This window comes from Entelurus aequoreus, linkage group LG25, assembly GCF_033978785.1.
Source record: "Entelurus aequoreus isolate RoL-2023_Sb linkage group LG25, RoL_Eaeq_v1.1, whole genome shotgun sequence".
Classification (NCBI taxonomy): domain Eukaryota; kingdom Metazoa; phylum Chordata; class Actinopteri; order Syngnathiformes; family Syngnathidae; genus Entelurus; species Entelurus aequoreus.
In genome coordinates, this window is record NC_084755.1 from 2,680,784 (window position 1) to 2,703,005 (window position 22,222).

A 22,222-nucleotide genomic window follows, 5' to 3' on the forward strand; every position below is an offset into this window, starting at 1 on the left:
ACTAATACAAAACCTCACAATAATGATTGAAAACTAAAAACGTTATGACAGACCGCCTTAAAAAACGGAATGGAATTTGACTTTTCTTTTTACTGAACGAGACAGCCAGAATGTACATGAAAATAAAGAATGTGGGATTTACAACATTAACTATGAAGGATAAAACACTGAATATTGACAACATATTTTACAATCAAGCGAAACACAACCAAAATGCAACAAACATAGTGAAATATGAAAAACCCACCTACAATCTGAGATATCTCATAGTGACTAATTAGATGAGCATAGTAACTAATTAGATGAGCATAGTAACTAATTAGATGAGCATAGTAACTAATTAGATGAGCATAGTAACTAATTAGATGAGCATAGTAACTAATTAGATGAGCATAGTAACTAATTAGATGAGCAGAGTAACTAATGAGATGAGCATAGTAACTAATGAGATGAGCATAGTAACTAATTAGATGAGCATAGTAACTAGTATATCATGCACATTCCAAGCATGTAAAGACTTAGTATTAGGGATGTCTGATAATGGCTTTTTGCCGATATATCCGATATTGTCCAACTCTTTAATTACCGATACCGATATCAACCGATACCGATATCAACCGATATATGCAGTCGTGGAATTAACACATTATTATGCCTAATTTGGACAACCAGGTATGGTGAAGATAAGGTACTTTTTAAAAAATAATAATAAAATAAGATAACTAAATTAAAAACCATTTTCTTGAATAAAAAGGAAAGTAAAACGATATAAAAACAGTTGCATAGAAACTAGTAATGAATGAAAATGAGTAAAATTAAGTGTTAAAGGTTAGTACTATTAGTGGACCAGCAGCACGCACAATCATGTGTGCTTACGGACTGTATCCCTTGCAGACTGTATTGATATATATTGATATATAATGTAGGAAGCAGAATATTAATAACAGAAAGAAACAACCCTTTTGTGTGAATGAGTGTAAATGGGGGAGGGAGGTTTTTTGGGTTGGTGCACTAATTGTAAGTGTATCTTGTGTTTTTTATGTTGATTTAATAAAAAAAAAACAAAAAAAAACCCCGATACAGATAATAAAAAAAACCGATACCGATAATTTCCGATATTACATTTTAACGCATTTATCCCTACTTAGTATAGTTAAAGACTTGCGGTCCTTATAAAAGATGAGTGCACATGATAATGGCAGCTACACTTTACATCTTAAACATCTACAATAATTATTTGGGAATGTCCGGCGGGCCAGATTGAAAAGCTCAACGGGCCTTCATTTGTCCAGGTGTGTACTGTATAATAACACAACATACCACGTAAGAAAGGCTTTTCAAATGGAGCTGAGGGCTTCTTTTTTGTTCATCAAATGTAAAGATGGTTGCAAATCAGTCTCTCCCCCAAACAAATAATTTCCTCTGAAATAAATGTTGAAGGCAACAAACAACATGGTCTACCTGCTGTGCAAGTCCACAGTTTGTTTACAACACACTACTCTAAACACCTTCAGGATTTGATGTTGTCATTTTGCATTATTTTCTATACAAATCCAATTTGTTGCTGGAATATTTCCTGCTGGTAAAGTACAACAATACGTGTGTTAGAGTGTCCTACTATGTCCTAGGGCAGCTTACAAAGTACACCGTTCACTTCCTTCAAACTTTCAGGGACTATATTTATTTTGTCATACTCTGCACCGTTTGTGGACTCACTGCATGCAACTTTGTGTCCTCCTTGGGATGGAAGCATCAGGAGTACACAAAAAGAGCTGGCTGGCTGTGGAAATTAATCAAGTGTCCGACACTGAATGTTCAGCCCTGCTGTATGATATCACTCATTACAATCTGCATTTTCACACTATTCATTAAAAAGAAAACATCTTTGCCTTCAAATACTTTCTTAGCTTCCTTTTTTTCGTACCAAATGCACAACGTGGCGTCGTGTATTTTTTCACAAAAGGGTAGAGCATCAAATACTTTGTCTTCATTAGCCCCTGAATAACCTAAAGCAGATAGTCACATCGCAGTTATGGCTGCCTTCTGAGGTTGTACAATATAGTACTGCGATACTAATGGATATATTACGTACTATACCGCCTCTAAAAAGCAGTTCACTATTTTATTTAAGTTGTCTTAAATAAACAGTTAAATAAATAAAGTAAATTAAGTTAAGTAAATGGATATATTCCGTACTATACCGCCTCTAAAAAGCAGTTCACTATTTTATTTAAGTTGTCTTAAATAAACAGTTAAATAAATAAAGTAAATTAAGTTAAGTAAATGGATATATTCCGTACTATACCGCCTCTAAAAAGCAGTTCACTATTTTATTTAAGTTGTCTTAAATAAACAGTTAAATAAATAAAGTAAATTAAGTTAAGTTAAGTAAGTTACATAAATAAATAAAGTTGTCTAGTATGTTCACTATTTTATTTAAGTTGTCTTAAATAAACAGTTAAATAAATAAAGTAAATTAAGTTAAGTAAGTTAATTTAAGTAAGTAAGTTACATAAATAAATCAAGTTGTCTAGTATGTTCACTATTTTATTTAAGTTGTCTTAAATAAACAGTTAAATAAATAAAGTAAGTTAAGTTAAGTAAGTTAATTTAAGTAAGTAAGTTACATAAATAAATAAAGTTGTCTAGTATGTTCACTATTTTATTTAAGTTGTCTTAAATAAACAGTTAAATAAATAAAGTAAATTAAGTTAAGTAAGTTAAATTAAGTAAGTTAAGTAAGTTACATAAATAAATAAAGTTGTCTAGTATGTTCACTATTTTATTTAAGTTGTCTTAAATAAACAGTTAAATAAATAAAGCAAATTAAGTTAAGTAAGTTAAGTTAAGTAAGTTACATAAATAAATAAAGTTGTCTAGTATGTTCACTATTTTATTTAAGTTGTCTTAAATAAACAGTTAAATAAATAAAGTAAGTTAAGTTAAGTAAGTTACATAAATAAAGTTGTCTAGTATGTTCACTATTTTATTTAAGTTGTCTTAAATAAACAGTTAAATAAAGTAAATTAAGTTAAGTAAGTTAAGTTAAGTAAGTTACATAAATAAATAAAGTTGTCTAGTATGTTCACTATTTTATTTAAGTTGTTTTAAATAAACAGTTAAATAAATAAAGTAAGTTAGGTTAAGTTAAGTAAGTTACATAAATAAATAACTTAATTTACTTTATTTATTTAACTGTTTATTTAAGACAACTTAAATAAAATAGTGAACATACTAGACAACTTTATTTATTTTTGTAACTTACTTAACTTAACTTACTTAACTTAATTTGCTTTATTTATTTAACTGTTTATTTAAGACAACTTAAATAAAATAGTGAACATACTAGACAACTTTATTTATTTATGTAACTTACTTAACTTACTTAACTTAACTTACTTTATTTATTTAACTGTTTATTTAATACAACTTAAATAAAATAGTGAACATACTAGACAACTTTATTTATTTATGTAACTGACTTACTTAACTTAACTTACTTAACTTAACTTACTTTATTTAACTGTTTATTTAAGACAACTTAAATAAAATAGTGAACATACTAGACAACTTTTTTTTTTTTTTAACTTACTTAACTTAACTTACTTAACTTAATTTACTTTATTTATTTAACTGTTTATTTAAGACAACTTAAATAAAATAGTGAACATACTAGACAACTTTATTTATTTATGTAACTTACTTAACTTAACTTACTTAACTTAACTTACTTTATTTATTTAACTGTTTATTTAAGACAACTTAAATAAAATAGTGAACATACTAGACACCTTTATTTATTTATGTAACTTACTTACTTAACTTAACTTACTTAACTTAATTTACTTTATTTATTTAACTGTTTATTTAAGACAACTTAAATAAAATAGTGAACATACTAGACAACTTTAAGTAAGTTAAGTTAAGTAAGTAAGTTACATAAATAAATAAAGTTGTCTAGTATGTTCACTATTTTATTTAAGTTGTCTTAAATAAACAGTTAAATAAATAAAGTAAATTAAGTTAAGTAAGTTAAGTTAAGTAAGTTAAAAAAATAAATAAAGTTGTCTAGTATGTTCACTATTTTATTTAAGTTGTCTTAAATAAACAGTTAAATAAATAAAGTAAGTTAAGTTAAGTAAGTTAAGTTAAGTAAGTCAGTTACATAAATAAATAAAGTTGTCTAGTATGTTCACTATTTTATTTAAGTTGTCTTAAATAAACAGTTAAATAAATAAAGTAAGTTAAGTTAAGTTAAGTAAGTTACATAAATAAATAAAGTTGTCTAGTATGTTCACTATTTTATTTAAGTTGTCTTAAATAAACAGTTAAATAAATAAAGTAAATTAAGTTAAGTAAGTTAAGTTAAGTTAAGTAAGTTACATAAATAAATAAAGGTGTCTAGTATGTTCACTATTTTATTTAAGTTGTCTTAAATAAACAGTTAAATAAATAAAGTAAATTAAGTTAAGTAAGTTACATAAATAAATAAAGTTGTCTAGTATGTTCACTATTTTATTTAAGTTGTCTTAAATAAACAGTTAAATAAATAAAGTAAGTTAAGTTAAGTAAGTTAAGTAAGTTAAGTTAAGTAAGTTACATAAATAAATAAAGTTGTCTAGTATGTTCACTATTTTATTTAAGTTGTCTTAAATAAACAGTTAAATAAATAAAGTAAGTTAAGTTAAGTAAGTTAAGTAAGTTAATTTAAGTAAGTAAGTTACATAAATAAAGGTGTCTAGTATGTTCACTATTTTATTTAAGTTGTCTTAAATAAACAGTTAAATAAATAAAGTAAGTTAAGTTAAGTAAGTTAAGTTAAGTAAGTAAGTTACATAAATAAATAAAGTTGTCTAGTATGTTCACTATTTTATTTAAGTTGTCTTAAATAAACAGTTAAATAAATAAAGTAAGTTAAGTTAAGTAAGTTACATAAATAAATAAAGTTGTCTAGTATGTTCACTATTTTATTTAAGTTGTCTTAAATAAACAGTTAAATAAATAAAGTAAGTTAAGTAAGTTAAGTTAAGTAAGTTACATAAATAAATAAAGTTGTCTAGTATGTTCACTATTTTATTTAAGTTGTCTTAAATAAACAGTTAAATAAATTAAGTTAAGTAAGTTACATAAATAAATAAAGTTGTCTAGTATGTTCACTATTTTATTTAAGTTGTCTTAAATAAACAGTTAAATAAATAAAGTAAATTAAGTTAAGTAAGTTACATAAATAAATAAAGGTGTCTAGTATGTTCACTATTTTATTTAAGTTGTCTTAAATAAACAGTTAAATAAATAAAGCAAATTAAGTTAAGTAAGTTAAGTTAAGTTAAGTAAGTTAAAAAAATAAATAAAGTTGTCTAGTATGTTGACTATTTTATTTAAGTTGTCTTAAATAAACAGTTAAATAAATAAAGTAAGTTAAGTAAGTTAAGTAAGTAAGTTACATAAATAAATAAAGTTGTCTAGTATGTTCACTATTAGTTGTCTTAAATAAAAAGTTAAATAAATAAAGTAAATTAAGTTAAGTAAGTTAAGTTAAGTAAGTAAGTTACATAAATAAAGTTGTCTAGTATGTTCACTATTTTATTTAAGTTGTCTTAAATGAACAGTTAAATAAATTAAGTAAGTTAAGTTAAGTAAGTTACATAAATAAATAAAGTTGTCTAGTATGTTCACTATTTTATTTAAGTTGTCTTAAATAAACAGTTAAATAAATAAAGTAAATTAAGTTAAGTAAGTTAAGTTAAGTAAGTTACATAAATAAATAAAGTTGTCTAGTATGTTCACTATTTTATTTAAGTTGTCTTAAATAAACAGTTAAATAAATTAAGTAAGTTAAGTTAAGTAAGTTACATAAATAAATAAAGTTGTCTAGTATGTTCACTATTTTATTTAAGTTGTCTTAAATAAACAGTTAAATAAATTAAGTAAGTTAAGTTAAGTAAGTTAAAAAAATAAATAAAGTTGTCTAGTATGTTCACTATTTTATTTAAGTTGTCTTAAATAAACAGTTAAATAAATAAAGTAAGTTAAGTTAAGTAAGTTAAGTAAGTCAGTTACATAAATAAATAAAGTTGTCTAGTATGTTCACTATTTTATTTAAGTTGTCTTAAATAAACAGTTAAATAAATAAAGTAAGTTAAGTTAAGTAAGTTAAGTTAAGTAAGTAAGTTACATAAATTTATAAAGTTGTCTAGTATGTTCACTATTTTATTTAAGTTGTCTTAAATAAACAAAGTAAGTTAAGTTAAGTAAGTTAAGTTAAGTTAAGTAAGTTACATAAATAAATAAAGTTGTCTAGTATGTTTACTATTTTATTTAAGTTGTCTTGAATAAACAGTTAAATAAATAAAGTAAATTAAGTTAAGTAAGTTAAGTAAGTTACATAAATAAAGTTGTCTAGTATGTTCACTATTTTATTTAAGTTGTCTTAAATAAACAGTTAAATAAATAAAGTAAATTAAGTTAAGTAAGTTAAGTTAAGTAAGTTACATAAATAAATAAAGTTGTCTAGTATGTTCACTATTTTATTTAAGTTGTCTTAAATAAACAGTTAAATAAATAAAGTAAATTAAGTTAAGTAAGTTAAGTTAAGTAAGTTTAATAAATAAATAAATAAAGTTGTCTAGTATGTTCACTATTTTATTTAAGTTGTCTTAAATAAACAGTTAAATAAATAAAGTAAGTTAAGTTAAGTAAGTAAGATAAATAAATAAATAAAGTTGTCTAGTATGTTTACTATTTTATTTAAGTTGTCTTAAATAAACAGTTAAATAAATAAAGTAAGTTAAGTTAAGTTAAGTAAGTTAAGTTAAGTAAGTTACATAAATAAATAAAGTTGTCTAGTATGTTCACTATTTTATTTACGTTGTCTTAAATAAACAGTAAAATAAATAACGTAAATTAAGTTAAGTAAGTTAAGTTAAGTAAGTTTAAAAAATAAATAAAGTTGTCTAGTATGTTTACTATTTTATTGAAGTTGTCTTAAATAAACAGTTAAATAAATAAAGTAAATTAAGTTAAGTAAGTTAAGTTAAGTTAAGTAAGTTACATAAATAAAGTTGTCTAGTATGTTCACTATTTTATCTAAGTTGTCTTAAATAAACAGTTAAATAACTAAAGTAAATTAAGTTAAGTAAGTTACATAAATAAATAAAGTTGTCTAGTATGTTCACTATTTTATTTAAGTTGTCTTAAATAAACAGTTAAATAAATAAAGTAAATTAAGTTAAGTAAGTTAAGTAAGTTACATAAATAAATAAAGTTGTCTAGTATGTTCACTATTTTATTTAAGTTGTCTTGAATAAACAGTTAAATAAATAAAGTAAATTAAGTTAAGTAAGTTAAGTTAAGTAAGTTACATAAATAAATAAAGTTGTCTAGTATGTTCACTATTTTATTTAAGTTGTCTTAAATAAACAGTTAAATAAATAAAGTAAATTAAGTTAAGTAAGTTAAGTTAAGTAAGTTACATAAATAAATAAAGTTGTCTAGTATGTTCACTATTTTATTTAAGTTGCCTTAAATAAACAGTTAAATAAATAAAGTAAGTTAAGTTAAGTAAGTTAAGTTAAGTAAGTTACATAAATAAATAAAGGTGTCTAGTATGTTCACTATTTTATTTAAGTTGTCTTAAATAAACAATTAAATAAATAACGTAAATTAAGTTAAGTAAGTTAAGTTAAGTAAGTTACATAAATAAAGTTGTCTAGTATGTTCACTATTTTATTTAAGTTGTCTTAAATAAACAGTTAAATAAATAAAGTAAGTTAAGTTAAGTAAGTTAAATAAAGAAAAAAAGTTGTCTAGTATGTTCACTATTTTATTTAAGTGGTCTTAAATAAACAAAGTAAGTTAAGTTAAGTAAGTTAAGTTAAGTAAGTTACATAAATAAATAAAGTTGTCTAGTATGTTCACTATTTTATTTAAGTTGTCTTAAATAAACAGTTAAATAAATAAAGTAAATTAAGTTAAGTAAGTTAAGTTAAGTAAGTTACATAAATAAATAAAGTTGTCTAGTATGTTCACTATTTCATATAAGTTGTCTTAAATAAACAGTTAAATAAATAAAGTAAATTAAGTTAAGTAAGTTAAGTTAAGTAAGTTACATAAATAAATAAAGTTGTCTAGTATGTTCACTATTTTATTTAAGTTGTCTTAAATAAACAGTTAAATAAATAAAGTAAATTAAGTTAAGTAAGTTAAGTTAAGTAAGTTACATAAATAAAGTTGTCTAGTATGTTCACTATTTTATTTAAGTTGTCTTAAATAAACAGTTAAATAAATAAAGTAAGTTAAGTTAAGTTAGTTAAGTTAAATAAATGAATACAGTTGTCTAGTATGTTCACTATTTTATTTAAGTTGTCTTAAATAAACAGTTAAATAAATAAAGTAAATTAAGTTAAGTAAGTTAAGTTAAGTAAGTTACATAAATAAATAAAGTTGTCTAGTATGGTCACTATTTTATTTAAGTTGTCTTAAATAAACAAAGTAAGTTAAGTTAAGTAAGTTAATTTAAGTAAGTAAGTTACATAAATAAATAAAGTTGTCTAGTATGTTCACTATTTTATTTAAGTTGTCTTAAATAAACAGTTAAATAAATAAAGTAAATTAAGTTAAGTAAGTTAAATTAAGTTAAGTAAGTTACATAAATAAATAAAGTTGTCTAGTATGTTCACTATTTTATTTAAGTTGTCTTAAATAAACAGTTAAATAAATAAAGTAAGTTAAGTTAAGTAAGTTAAGTTAAGTAAGTAAGTTACATAAATAAATAAAGTTGTCTAGTATGTTCACTATTTTATTTAAGTGGTCTTAAATAAACAAAGTAAGTTAAGTTAAGTAAGTTAAGTTAAGTAAGTTACATAAATAAATAAAGTTGTCTAGTATGTTCACTATTTTATTTAAGTTGTCTTAAATAAACAGTTAAATAAATAAAGTAAATTAAGTTAAGTAAGTTAAGTTAAGTAAGTTACATAAATAAATAAAGTTGTCTAGTATGTTCACTATTTTATTTAAGTTGTCTTAAATAAACAGTTAAATAAATAAAGTAAATTAAGTTAAGTAAGTTAAGTTAAGTAAGTTACATAAATAAAGTTGTCTAGTATGTTCACTATTTTATTTAAGTTGTCTTAAATAAACAGTTAAATAAATAAAGTAAGTTAAGTTAAGTTAGTTAAGTTAAATAAATGAATACAGTTGTCTAGTATGTTCACTATTTTATTTAAGTTGTCTTAAATAAACAGTTAAATAAATAAAGTAAATTAAGTTAAGTAAGTTAAGTTAAGTAAGTTACATAAATAAATAAAGTTGTCTAGTATGGTCACTATTTTATTTAAGTTGTCTTAAATAAACATTTAAATAAATAACGTAAATTAAGTTAAGTAAGTTAAGTTAAGTTAAGTAAGTTACATAAATAAATAAAGTTGTCTAGTATGTTCACTATTTTATTTAAGTTGTCTTAAATAAACAGTTAAATAAATAAAGTAAATTAAGTTAAGTAAGTTAAGTTAAGTTAAGTAAGTTACATAAATAAAGTTGTCTAGTATGTTCACTATTTTATTTAAGTTGTCTTAAATAAACAGTTAAATAAATAAAGTAAATTAAGTTAAGTAAGTTAAGTTAAGTTAAGTAAGTTACATAAATAAATAAAGTTGTCTAGTATGTTCACTATTTTATTTAAGTTGTCTTAAATAAACAGTTAAATAAATAAAGTAAATTAAGTTAAGTAAGTTAAGTTAAGTTAAGTAAGTTACATAAATAAATAAAGTTGTCTAGTATGTTCACTATTTTATTTAAGTTGTCTTAAATAAACAGTTAAATAAATAAAGTAAATTAAGTTAAGTAAGTTAAGTTAAGTTAAGTAAGTTACATAAATAAAGTTGTCTAGTATGTTCACTATTTTATTTAAGTTGTCTTAAATAAACAGTTAAATAAATAAAGTAAATTAAGTTAAGTAAGTTAAGTTAAGTAAGTTACATAAATAAAGTTGTCTAGTATGTTCACTATTTTATTTAAGTTGTCTTAAATAAACAGTTAAATAAATAAAGTAAATTAAGTTAAGTAAGTTAAGTTAAGTAAGTTACATAAATAAATAAAGTTGTCTAGTATGTTCACTATTTTATTTAAATTGTCTTAAATAAACAGTTAAATAAATAAAGTAAATTAAGTTAAGTAAGTTAAGTTAAGTAAGTTACATAAATAAAGTTGTCTAGTATGTTCACTATTTTATTTAAGTTGTCTTAAATAAACAGTTAAATGAATAAAGTAAGTTAAGTTAAGTTAGTTAAGTTAAATAAATGAATAAAGTTGTCTAGTATGTTCACTATTTTATTTAAGTTGTCTTAAATAAACAGTTAAATAAATAAAGTAAATTAAGTTAAGTAAGTTAAGTTAAGTAAGTTACATAAATAAATAAAGTTGTCTAGTATGGTCACTATTTTATTTAAGTTGTCTTAAATAAACAAAGTAAGTTAAGTTAAGTAAGTTAAGTTAAGTAAGTTAATTTAAGTAAGTAAGTTACATAAATAAATAAAGTTGTCTAGTATGTTCACTATTTTATTTAAGTTGTCTTAAATAAACAGTTAAATGAATAAAGTAAATTAAGTTAAGTAAGTTAAGTTAAGATAAGTAAGTTACATAAATAAATAAAGTTGTCTAGTATGTTCACTATTTTATTTAAGTTGTCTTAAATAAACAGTTAAATAAATAAAGTAAATTAAGTTAAGTAAGTTAAGTTAAGTTAAGTAAGTTACATAAATAAAGTTGTCTAGTATGTTCACTATTTTATTTAAGTTGTCTTAAATAAACAGTTAAATAAATAAAGTAAATTAAGTTAAGTAAGTTAAGTTAAGTAAGTTACATAAATAAATAAAGTTGTCTAGTATGTTCACTATTTTATTTAAGTTGTCTTAAATAAACAGTTAAATAAATAAAGTAAATTAAGTTAAGTAAGTTAAGTTAAGTAAGTTAAAAAAATAAATAAAGTTGTCTAGTATGTCTACTATTTTATTTAAGTTTTCTAGTATGTCTACTATTTTATTTAAGTTGTCTTAAATAAACAGTTAAATAAATAAAGTAAGTTAAGTTAAGTAAGTTAAGTTAAGTAAGTAAGTTACATAAATAAATAAAGTTGTCTAGTATGTTCACTATTTTATTTAAGTTGTCTTGAATAAACAAAGTAAGTTAAGTTAAGTAAGTTAAGTTAAGTTAAGTAAGTTACATAAATAAATAAAGTTGTCTAGTATGTTCACTATTTTATTTAAGTTGTCTTAAATAAACAGTTAAATAAATAAAGTAAATTAAGTTAAGTAAGTTAAGTTAAGTTAAGTAAGTTACATAAATAAAGTTGTCTAGTATGTTTACTATTTTATTTAAGTTGTCTTAAATAAACAGTTAAATAAATAAAGTAAATTAAGTTAAGTAAGTTAAGTTAAGTAAGTTACATAAATAAATAAAGTTGTCTAGTATGTTCACTATTTTATTTAAGTTGTCTTAAATAAACAGTTAAATAAATAAAGTAAATTAAGTTAAGTAAGTTAAGTTAAGTAAGTTACATAAATAAATAAAGTTGTCTAGTATGTTCACTATTTTATTTAAGTTGTCTTAAATAAACAGTTAAATAAATAAAGTAAATTAAGTTAAGTAAGTTAAGTTAAGTAAGTTACATAAATAAATAAAGTTGTCTAGTATGTTCACTATTTTATTTAAGTTGTCTTAAATAAACAGTTAAATAAATAAAGTAAATTAAGTTAAGTTAAGTAAGTTTAATAAATAAATAAAGTTGTCTAGTATGTTCACTATTTTATTTAAGTTGTCTTAAATAAACAGTTAAATAAATAAAGTAAGTTAAGTTAAGTAAGTTAAGTTAAGTAAGTAAGATAAATAAATAAATAAAGTTGTCTACTATGTTTACTATTTTATTTAAGTTGTCTTAAATAAACAGTTAAATAAATAAAGTAAGTTAAGTAAGTTACATAAATAAATAAAGTTGTCTAGTATGTTCATTATTTTATTTACGTTGTCTTAAATAAACAGTTAAATAAATAACGTAAATTAAGTTAAGTAAGTTCAGTTAAGTAAGTTACATAAATAAATAAAGTTGTCTAGTATGTTCAATATTTTATTTAAGTTGTCTTAAATAAACAGTTAAATAAATAAAGTAAATTAAGTTAAGTAAGTTAAGTTAAGTAAGTTACATAAATAAATAAAGTTGTCTAGTATGTTCACTATTTTATTTAAGTTGTCTTAAATAAACAGTTAAATAAATAAAGTAAATTAAGTTAAGTAAGTTAAGTTAAGTAAGTTACATAAATAAAGTTGTCTAGTATGTTCACTATTTTATTTAAGTTGTCTTAAATAAACAGTTAAATAAATAAAGTAAATTAAGTTAAGTAAGTTAAGTTAAGTAAGTTACATAAATAAATAAAGTTGTCTAGTATGTTCAATATTTTATTTAAGTTGTCTTAAATAAACAGTTAAATAAATAAAGTAAATTAAGTTAAGTAAGTTAAGTTAAGTAAGTTACATAAATAAATAAAGTTGTCTAGTATGTTCACTATTTTATTTAAGTTGTCTTAAATAAACAGTTAAATAAATCAAGTAAATTAAGTTAAGTAAGTTAAGTTAAGTTAAGTAAGGTACATAAATAAATAAAGTTGTCTAGTATGTTCACTATTTTATTTAAGTTGTCTTAAATAAACAGTTAAATAAATAAAGTTAAGTAAGTTAAGTAAGTTACATAAATAAATAAAGTTGTCTAGTATGTTCACTATTTTATTTAAGTTGTCTTAAATAAACAGTTAAATAAATAAAGTAAGTTAAGTTAGTTAAGTTAAGTAAGTTACATAAATAAATAAAGTTGTCTAGTATGTTCACTATTTTATTTAAGTTGTCTTAAATAAACAGTTAAATAAATAAAGTAAATTAAGTTAAGTAAGTTAAGTTAAGTTAAGTAAGTTACATAAATAAATAAAGTTGTCTAGTATGTTCACTATTTTATTTAAGTTGCCTTAAATAAACAGTTAAATAAATAAAGTAAGTTAAGTTAAGTAAGTTACATAAATAAATAAAGGTGTCTAGCATGTTCACTATTTTATTTAAGTTATCTTAAATAAACAATTAAATAAATAACGTAAATTAAGTTAAGTAAGTTAAGTTAAGTAAGTAAGTTACATAAATAAATAAAGTTGTCTAGTATGTTCACTATTTTATTTAAGTTGTCTTAAATAAACAAAGTAAGTTAAGTTAAGTAAGTTAAGTTAAGTAAGTTACATAAATAAATAAAGTTGTCTAGTATGTTCACTATTTTATTGAAGTTGTCTTAAATAAACAGTTAAATAAATAACGTAAATTAAGTTAAGTAAGTTAAGTTAAGTAAGTTTAAAAAATAAATAAAGTTGTCTAGTATGTTTACTGTTTTATTTAAGTTGTCTTAAATAAACAGTTAAATAAATAAAGTAAATTAAGTTAAGTAAATTAAGTTAAGTAAGTTACATAAATAAAGTTGTCTAGTATGTTCACTATTTTATTTAAGTTGTCTTAAATAAACAGTTAAATAAATAAAGTAAGCTAAGTTAGTTAAGTTAAGTAAGTTACATAAATAAATAAAGTTGTCTAGTATGTTCACTATTTTATTTAAGTTGTTTTAAATAAACAGTTAAATAAATAAAGTAAATTAAGTTAAGTAAGTTAAGTTAAGTAAGTTACATAAATAAATAAAGTTGTCTAGTATGTTCACTATTTTATTTAAGTTGCCTTAAATAAACAGTTAAATAAATAAAGTAAGTTAAGTTAAGTAAGTTAAGTTAAGTAAGTTAAATAAATAAATAAAGGTGTCTAGTATGTTCACTATTTTATTTAAGTTGTCTTAAATAAACAATTAAATAAATAACGTAAATTAAGTTAAGTAAGTTAAGTTAAGTAAGTTACATAAATAAAGTTGTCTAGTATGTTCACTATTTTATTTAAGTTGTCTTAAATAAACAAAGTAAGTTAAGTTAAGTAAAGTAAGTAAGTTACATAAATAAATAAAGTTGTCTAGTATGTTCACTATTTTATTTAAGTTGTCTTAAATAAACAGTTAAATAAATAAAGTAAGTTAAGTTAAGTAAGTTAAATAAAGAAAAAAAGTTGCCTAGTATGTTCACTATTTTATTCAAGTTGTCTTAAATAAACAGTTAAATAAATAAAGTAAGTTAAGTTAAGTAAGTTAAGTAAGTAAGTTACATAAATAAATAAAGTTGTCTAGTATGTTCACTATTTTATTTAAGTTGTCTTAAATAAACAAAGTAAGTTAAGTCAAGTAAGTTAAGTTAAGTTAAGTAAGTTACATAAATAAATAAAGTTGTCTAGTATGTTCACTATTTTATTTAAGTTGTCTTAAATAAACAGTTAAATAAATAAAGTAAATTAAGTTAAGTAAGTTAAGTTAAGTAAGTTACATAAATAAATAAAGTTGTCTAGTATGTTCACAATTTTATTTAAGTTGTCTTAAATAAACAGTTAAATAAACAAAGTAAGTTAAGTTAAGTAAGTTAAGTTAAGTAAGTTACATAAATAAATAAAGTTGTCTAGTATGTTCACTATTTTATTGAAGTTGTCTTAAATAAACAGTTAAATAAATAAAGTAAATTAAGTTAAGTAAGTTAAGTTAAGTAAGTTACATAAATAAATAAAGTTGTCTAGTATGTTCACTATTTTATTTAAGTTGTCTTAAATAAACAGTTAAATAAATAAAGTAAATTAAGTTAAGTAAGTTAAGTTAAGTAAGTTACATAAATAAATAAAGTTGTCTAGTATGTTCACTATTTTATTTAAGTTGTCTTAAATAAACAAAGTAAGTTAAGTTAAGTAAGTTAAGTTAAGTAAGTTACATAAATAAATAAAGTTGTCTAGTATGTTCACTATTTTATTTAAGTTGTCTTAAATAAACAGTTAAATATATAAAGTAAGTTAAGTTAAGTTAGTTAAGTTAAATAAATAAATAAAGTTGTCTAGTATGTTCACTATTTTATTTAAGTTGTCTTAAATAAACAGTTAAATAAATAAAGTAAATTAAGTTAAGTAAGTTAAGTTAAGTAAGTTACATAAATAAATAAAGTTGTCTAGTATGTTCACTATTTTATTTAAGTTGTCTTAAATAAACAGTTAAATATATAAAGTAAGTTAAGTTAAGTTAGTTAAGTTAAATAAATAAATAAAGTTGTCTAGTATGTTCACTATTTTATTTAAGTTGTCTTAAATAAACAGTTAAATAAATAAAGTAAATTAAGTTAAGTAAGTTAAGTTAAGTAAGTTACATAAATAAATAAAGTTGTCTAGTATGTTCACTATTTTATTTAAGTTGTCTTAAATAAACAAAGTAAGTTAAGTTAAGTAAGTTAAGTTAAGTAAGTTACATAAATAAATAAAGTTGTCTAGTATGTTCACTATTTTATTTAAGTTGTCTTAAATAAACAGTTAAATAAATAAAGTAAATTAAGTTAAGTAAGTTAAGTTAAGTTAAGTAAGTTACATAAATAAAGTTGTCTAGTATGTTCACTATTTTATTTAAGTTGTCTTAAATAAACAGTTAAATAAATAAAGTAAATTAAGTTAAGTAAGTTAAGTTAAGTAAGTTACATAAATAAAGTTGTCTAGTATGTTCACTATTTTATTTAAGTTGTCTTAAATAAACAGTTAAATAAATAAAGTAAATTAAGTTAAGTAAGTTAAGTTAAGTAAGTTACATAAATAAATAAAGTTGTCTAGTATGTTCACTATTTTATTTAAGTTTTCTTAAATAAACAGTTAAATAAATAAAGTAAATTAAGTTAAGTAAGTTAAGTTAAGTAAGTTAAAAAAATAAATAAAGTTGTCTAGTATGTCTACTATTTTATTTAAGTTGTCTTAAATAAACAGTTAAATAAATAAAGTAAGTTAAGTAAGTTAAGTTAAGTAAGTAAGTTACATAAATCAATAAAGTTGTCTAGTATGTTCACTATTTTATTTAAGTTGTCTTAAATAAACAAAGTAAGTTAAGTTAAGTAAGTTAAGTTAAGTTAAGTAAGTTACATAAATAAATAAAGTTGTCTAGTATGTTCACTATTTTATTTAAGTTGTCTTAAATAAACAGTTAAATAAATAAAGTAAATTAAGTTAAGTAAGTTAAGTTAAGTAAGTTTAAAAAATAAATAATGTTGTCTACTATGTTTACTGTTTTATTTAAGTTGTCTTAAATAAACAGTTAAATAAATCAAGTAAATTAAGTTAAGTAAGTTAAGTTAAGTTAAGTAAGTTACATAAATAAATAAAGTTGTCTAGTATGTTCACAATTTTATTTAAGTTGTCTTAAATAAACAGTTAAATAAATAAAGTAAGTTAAGTTAGTTAAGTTAAGTAAGTTACATAAATAAATAAAGTTGTCTAGTATGTTCACTATTTTATTTAAGTTGTCTTAAATAAACAGTTAAATAAATAAAGTAAATTAAGTTAAGTAAGTTAAGTTAAGTTAAGTAAGTTACATAAATAAATAAAGTTGTCTAGTATGTTCACTATTTTATTTAAGTTGCCTTAAATAAACAGTTAAATAAATAAAGTAAGTTAAGTTAAGTAAGTTAAGTTAAGTAAGTTACATAAATAAAGGTGTCTAGCATGTTCACTATTTTATTTAAGTTGTCTTAAATAAACAATTAAATAAATAACGTAAATTAAGTTAAGTAAGTTAAGTTAAGTAAGTAAGTTACATAAATAAATAAAGTTGTCTAGTATGTTCACTATTTTATTCAAGTTGTCTTAAATAAACAAAGTAAGTTAAGTAAGTTACATAAATAAATAAAGTTGTCTAGTATGTTCAATATTTTATTTAAGTTGTCTTAAATAAACAGTTAAATAAATAAAGTAAGTTAAGTTAGTTAGGTTAAGTAAGTTACATAAATAAATAAAGTTGTCTAGTATGTTCCCTATTTTATTTAAGTTGTCTTAAATAAACAGTTAAATAAATAAAGTAAATTAAGTTAAGTAAGTTAAGTTAAGTTAAGTAAGTTACATAAATAAATAAAGTTGTCTAGTATGTTCACTATTTTATTTAAGTTGCCTTAAATAAACAGTTAAATAAATAAAGTAAGTTAAGTTAAGTAAGTTAAGTTAAGTAAGTTAAATAAATAAATAAAGGTGTCTAGTATGTTCACTATTTTATTTAAGTTGTCTTAAATAAACAATTAAATAAATAACGTAAATTAAGTTAAGTAAGTTACATAAATAAAGTTGTCTAGTATGTTCACTATTTTATTTAAGTTGTCTTAAATAAACAAAGTAAGTTAAGTTAAGCAAGTTACGTTAAGTAAGTTACATAAATAAATAAAGTTGTCTAGTATGTTCACTATTTTATTTAAGTTGTCTTAAATAAACAGTTAAATAAATTAAGTAAGTTAAGTTAAGTAAGTTACATAAATAAATAAAGTTGTCTAGTACGTTCACTATTTTATTTAAGTTGTCTTAAATAAACAGTTAAATAAATAAAGTAAATTAAGTTAAGTAAGTTAAGTTAAGTAAGTAAGTTACATAAATAAAGTTGTCTAGTATGTTCACTATTTTATTTAAGTTGTCTTAAATAAACAGTTAAATAAATAAAGTAAGTTAAGTTAAGTAAGTTAAGTTAAGTAAGTAAGTTACATAAATAAATAAAGTTGTCTAGTATGTTCACTATTTTATTTAAGTTTTCTTAAATAAACAGTTAAATAAATAAAGTAAGTTAAGTAAGTTAAGTTAAGTAAGTTACATAAATAAATAAAGTTGTCTAGTATGTTCACTATTTTATTTAAGTTGTCTTAAATAAACAGTTAAATAAATTAAGTAAGTTAAGTTAAGTAAGTTACATAAATAAATAAAGTTGTCTAGTATGTTCACTATTTTATTTAAGTTGTCTTAAATAAACAGATAAATAAATAAAGTAAGTTAAGTTAAGTAAGTTAATTTAAGTAAGTAAGTTACATAAATAAATAAAGGTGTCTAGTATGTTCACTATTTTATTTAAGTTGTCTTAAATAAACAGTTAAATAAATAAAGTAAATTAAGTTAAGTAAGTTAAGTTAAGTAAGTTAAATAAATAAATAAATAAAGTTGTCTAGTATGTTCACTATTTTATTTAAGTTGTCTTAAATAAACAGTTAAATAAATAAAGTAAGTTAAGTAAGTTAAGTTAAGTAAGTTACATAAATAAATAAAGTTGTCTAGTATGTTCACTATTTTATTTAAGTTGTCTTAAATAAACAGTTAAATAAATAAAGTAAATTAAGTTAAGTAAGTTAAGTTAAGTTAAGTAAGTTAAATAAATAAATAAAGTTGTCTAGTATGTTCACTATTTTATTTAAGTTGTCTTAAATAAACAGTTAAATAAATAAAGTAAGTTAAGTTAAGTAAGTTACATAAATAAAGTTGTCTAGTATGTTCACTATTTTATTTCAGTTGTCTTAAATAAACAGTTAAATAAATAAAGTAAATTAAGTTCAGTAAGTTAAGTTAAGTAAGTTAAAAAAATAAATAAAGTTGTCTAGTATGTTCACTATTTTATTTAAGTTGTCTTAAATAAACAGTTAAATAAATAAATTAAGTTAAGTAAGTTAAGTTAAGTAAGTTACATAAATAAATAAAGTTGTCTAGTATGTTCACTATATTATTTAAGTTGTCTTAAATAAACAGTTAAATAAATAAAGTAAATTAAGTTAAGTAAGTTAAGTTAAGTAAGTTTCATAAATAAATAAAGGTGTCTAGTATGTTCACTATTTTATTTAAGTTGTCTTAAATAAACAGTTAAATAAATAAAGCAAATTAAGTTAAGTAAGTTAAGTTAAGTTAAGTAAGTTAAAAAAATAAATAAAGTTGTCTAGTATGTTCACTATTTTATTTAAGTTGTCTTAAATAAACAGTTAAATAAATAAAGCAAATTAAGTTAAGTAAGTTAAGTTAAGTAAGTTACATAAATAAATAAAGTTGTCTAGTATGTTCACTATTTTATTTAAGTTGTCTTAAATAAACAGTTAAATAAATAAAGTAAATTAAGTTAGTTAAGTTAAGTAAGTAAGTTACATAAATAAATAAAGTTGTCTAGTATGTTCACTATTTTATTTAAGTTGTCTTAAATAAACAGTTAAATAAATAAAGCAAATTAAGTTAAGTAAGTTAAGTTAAGTAAGTTAAATAAATAAATAAATAAAGTTGTCTAGTATGTTCACTATTTTATTTAAGTTGTCTTAAATAAACAGTTAAATAAATAAAGTAAATTAAGTTAAGTAAGTTAAGTTAAGTAAGTTACATAAATAAATAAAGTTGTCTAGTATGTTCACTATTTTATTTAAGTTGTCTTAAATAAACAGTTAAATAAATAAAGTAAGTTAAGTAAGTTAAGTTAAGTAAGTTACATAAATAAATAAAGTTGTCTAGTATGTTCACTATTTTATTTAAGTTGTCTTAAATAAACAGTTAAATAAATAAAGTAAATTAAGTTAAGTAAGTTAAGTTAAGTTAAGTAAGTTAAATAAATAAATAAAGTTGTCTAGTATGTTCACTATTTTATTTAAGTTGTCTTAAATAAACAGTTAAATAAATAAAGTAAGTTAAGTTAAGTAAGTTACATAAATAAAGTTGTCTAGTATGTTCACTATTTTATTTCAGTTGTCTTAAATAAACAGTTAAATAAATAAAGTAAATTAAGTTAAGTAAGTTAAGTTAAGTAAGTTAAAAAAATAAATAAAGTTGTCTAGTATGTTCACTATTTTATTTAAGTTGTCTTAAATAAACAGTTAAATAAATAAAGCAAATTAAGTTAAGTAAGTTAAGTTAAGTAAGTTAAAAAAATAAATAAAGTTGTCTAGTATGTTCACTATTTTATTTAAGTTGTCTTAAATAAACAGTTAAATAAATTAAGTAAGTTAAGTTAAGTAAGTTACATAAATAAATAAAGTTGTCTAGTATGTTCACTATTTTATTTAAGTTGTCTTAAATAAACAGTTAAATAAATAAAGTAAATTAAGTTAAGTAAGTTAAGTTAAGTAAGTTAAAAAAAAAAATAAAGTTGTCTAGTATGTCTACTATTTTATTTAAGTTGTCTAGTATGTCTACTATTTTATTTAAGTTGTCTTAAATAAACAGTTAAATAAATAAAGTAAGTTAAGTTAAGTAAGTTAAGTTAAGTAAGTCAGTTACATAAATAAATAAAGTTGTCTAGTATGTTCACTATTTTATTTAAGTTGTCTTAAATAAACAGTTAAATGAATAAAGTAAATTAAGTTAAGTAAGTTAAGTTAAGTTAAGTAAGTTTTAAAAATTAATAAAGATGTCTAGTATGTTTACTATTTTATTTAAGTTGTCTTAAATAAACAGTTAAATAAATAAAGTAAGTTATGTTAGTTAAGTTAAATAAGTAAGTTACATAAATAAATACAGTTGTCTAGTATGTTCACTATTTTATTTAAGTTTTCTTAAATAAACAGTTAAATAAATAAAGTAAATTAAGTTAAGTAAGTTAAGTTAAGTTAAGTAATTTACATAAATAAATAAAGGTGTCTAGTATGTTCACTATTTTATTTAAGTTGTCTTAAATAAACAGTTAAATAAATAAAGTAAGTTAAGTTAAGTAAGTTAATTTAAGTAAGTAAGTTACATAAATAAAGGTGTCTAGTATGTTCACTATTTTATTTAAGTTGTCTTAAATAAACAGTTAAATAAATAAAGTAAGTTAAGTTAAGTAAGTTAAGTTAAGTAAGTTACATAAATAAATAAAGTTGTCTAGTATGTTCACTATTTTATTTAAGTTGTCTTAAATAAACAGTTAAATAAATAAAGTAAATTAAGTTAAGTAAGTTAAGTTAAGTTAAGTAAGTTACATAAATAAAGTTGTCTAGTATGTTCACTATTTTATTTAAGTTGTCTTAAATAAACAGTTAAATAAATAAAGTAAATTAAGTTAAGTAAGTTAAGTTAAGTAAGTTACATAAATAAAGTTGTCTAGTATGTTCACTATTTTATTTAAGTTGTCTTAAATAAACAGTTAAATAAATAAAGTAAATTAAGTTAAGTAAGTTAAGTTAAGTAAGTTACATAAATAAATAAAGTTGTCTAGTATGTTCACTATTTTATTTAAGTTTTCTTAAATAAACAGTTAAATAAATAAAGTAAATTAAGTTAAGTAAGTTAAGTTAAGTAAGTTAAAAAAATAAATAAAGTTGTCTAGTATGTCTACTATTTTATTTAAGTTGTCTTAAATAAACAGTTAAATAAATAAAGTAAGTTAAGTTAAGTAAGTTAAGTTAAGTAAGTAAGTTACATAAATCAATAAAGTTGTCTAGTATGTTCACTATTTTATTTAAGTTGTCTTAAATAAACAAAGTAAGTTAAGTTAAGTAAGTTAAGTTAAGTTAAGTAAGTTACATAAATAAATAAAGTTGTCTAGTATGTTCACTATTTTATTTAAGTTGTCTTAAATAAACAGTTAAATAAATAAAGTAAATTAAGTTAAGTAAGTTAAGTTAAGTAAGTTTAAAAAATAAATAATGTTGTCTACTATGTTTACTGTTTTATTTAAGTTGTCTTAAATAAACAGTTAAATAAATCAAGTAAATTAAGTTAAGTAAGTTAAGTTAAGTTAAGTAAGTTACATAAATAAATAAAGTTGTCTAGTATGTTCACAATTTTATTTAAGTTGTCTTAAATAAACAGTTAAATAAATAAAGTAAGTTAAGTTAGTTAAGTTAAGTAAGTTACATAAATAAATAAAGTTGTCTAGTATGTTCACTATTTTATTTAAGTTGTCTTAAATAAACAGTTAAATAAATAAAGTAAATTAAGTTAAGTAAGTTAAGTTAAGTTAAGTAAGTTACATAAATAAATAAAGTTGTCTAGTATGTTCACTATTTTATTTAAGTTGCCTTAAATAAACAGTTAAATAAATAAAGTAAGTTAAGTTAAGTAAGTTAAGTTAAGTAAGTTACATAAATAAAGGTGTCTAGCATGTTCACTATTTTATTTAAGTTGTCTTAAATAAACAATTAAATAAATAACGTAAATTAAGTTAAGTAAGTTAAGTTAAGTAAGTAAGTTACATAAATAAATAAAGTTGTCTAGTATGTTCACTATTTTATTCAAGTTGTCTTAAATAAACAAAGTAAGTTAAGTTAAGTAAGTTACATAAATAAATAAAGTTGTCTAGTATGTTCAATATTTTATTTAAGTTGTCTTAAATAAACAGTTA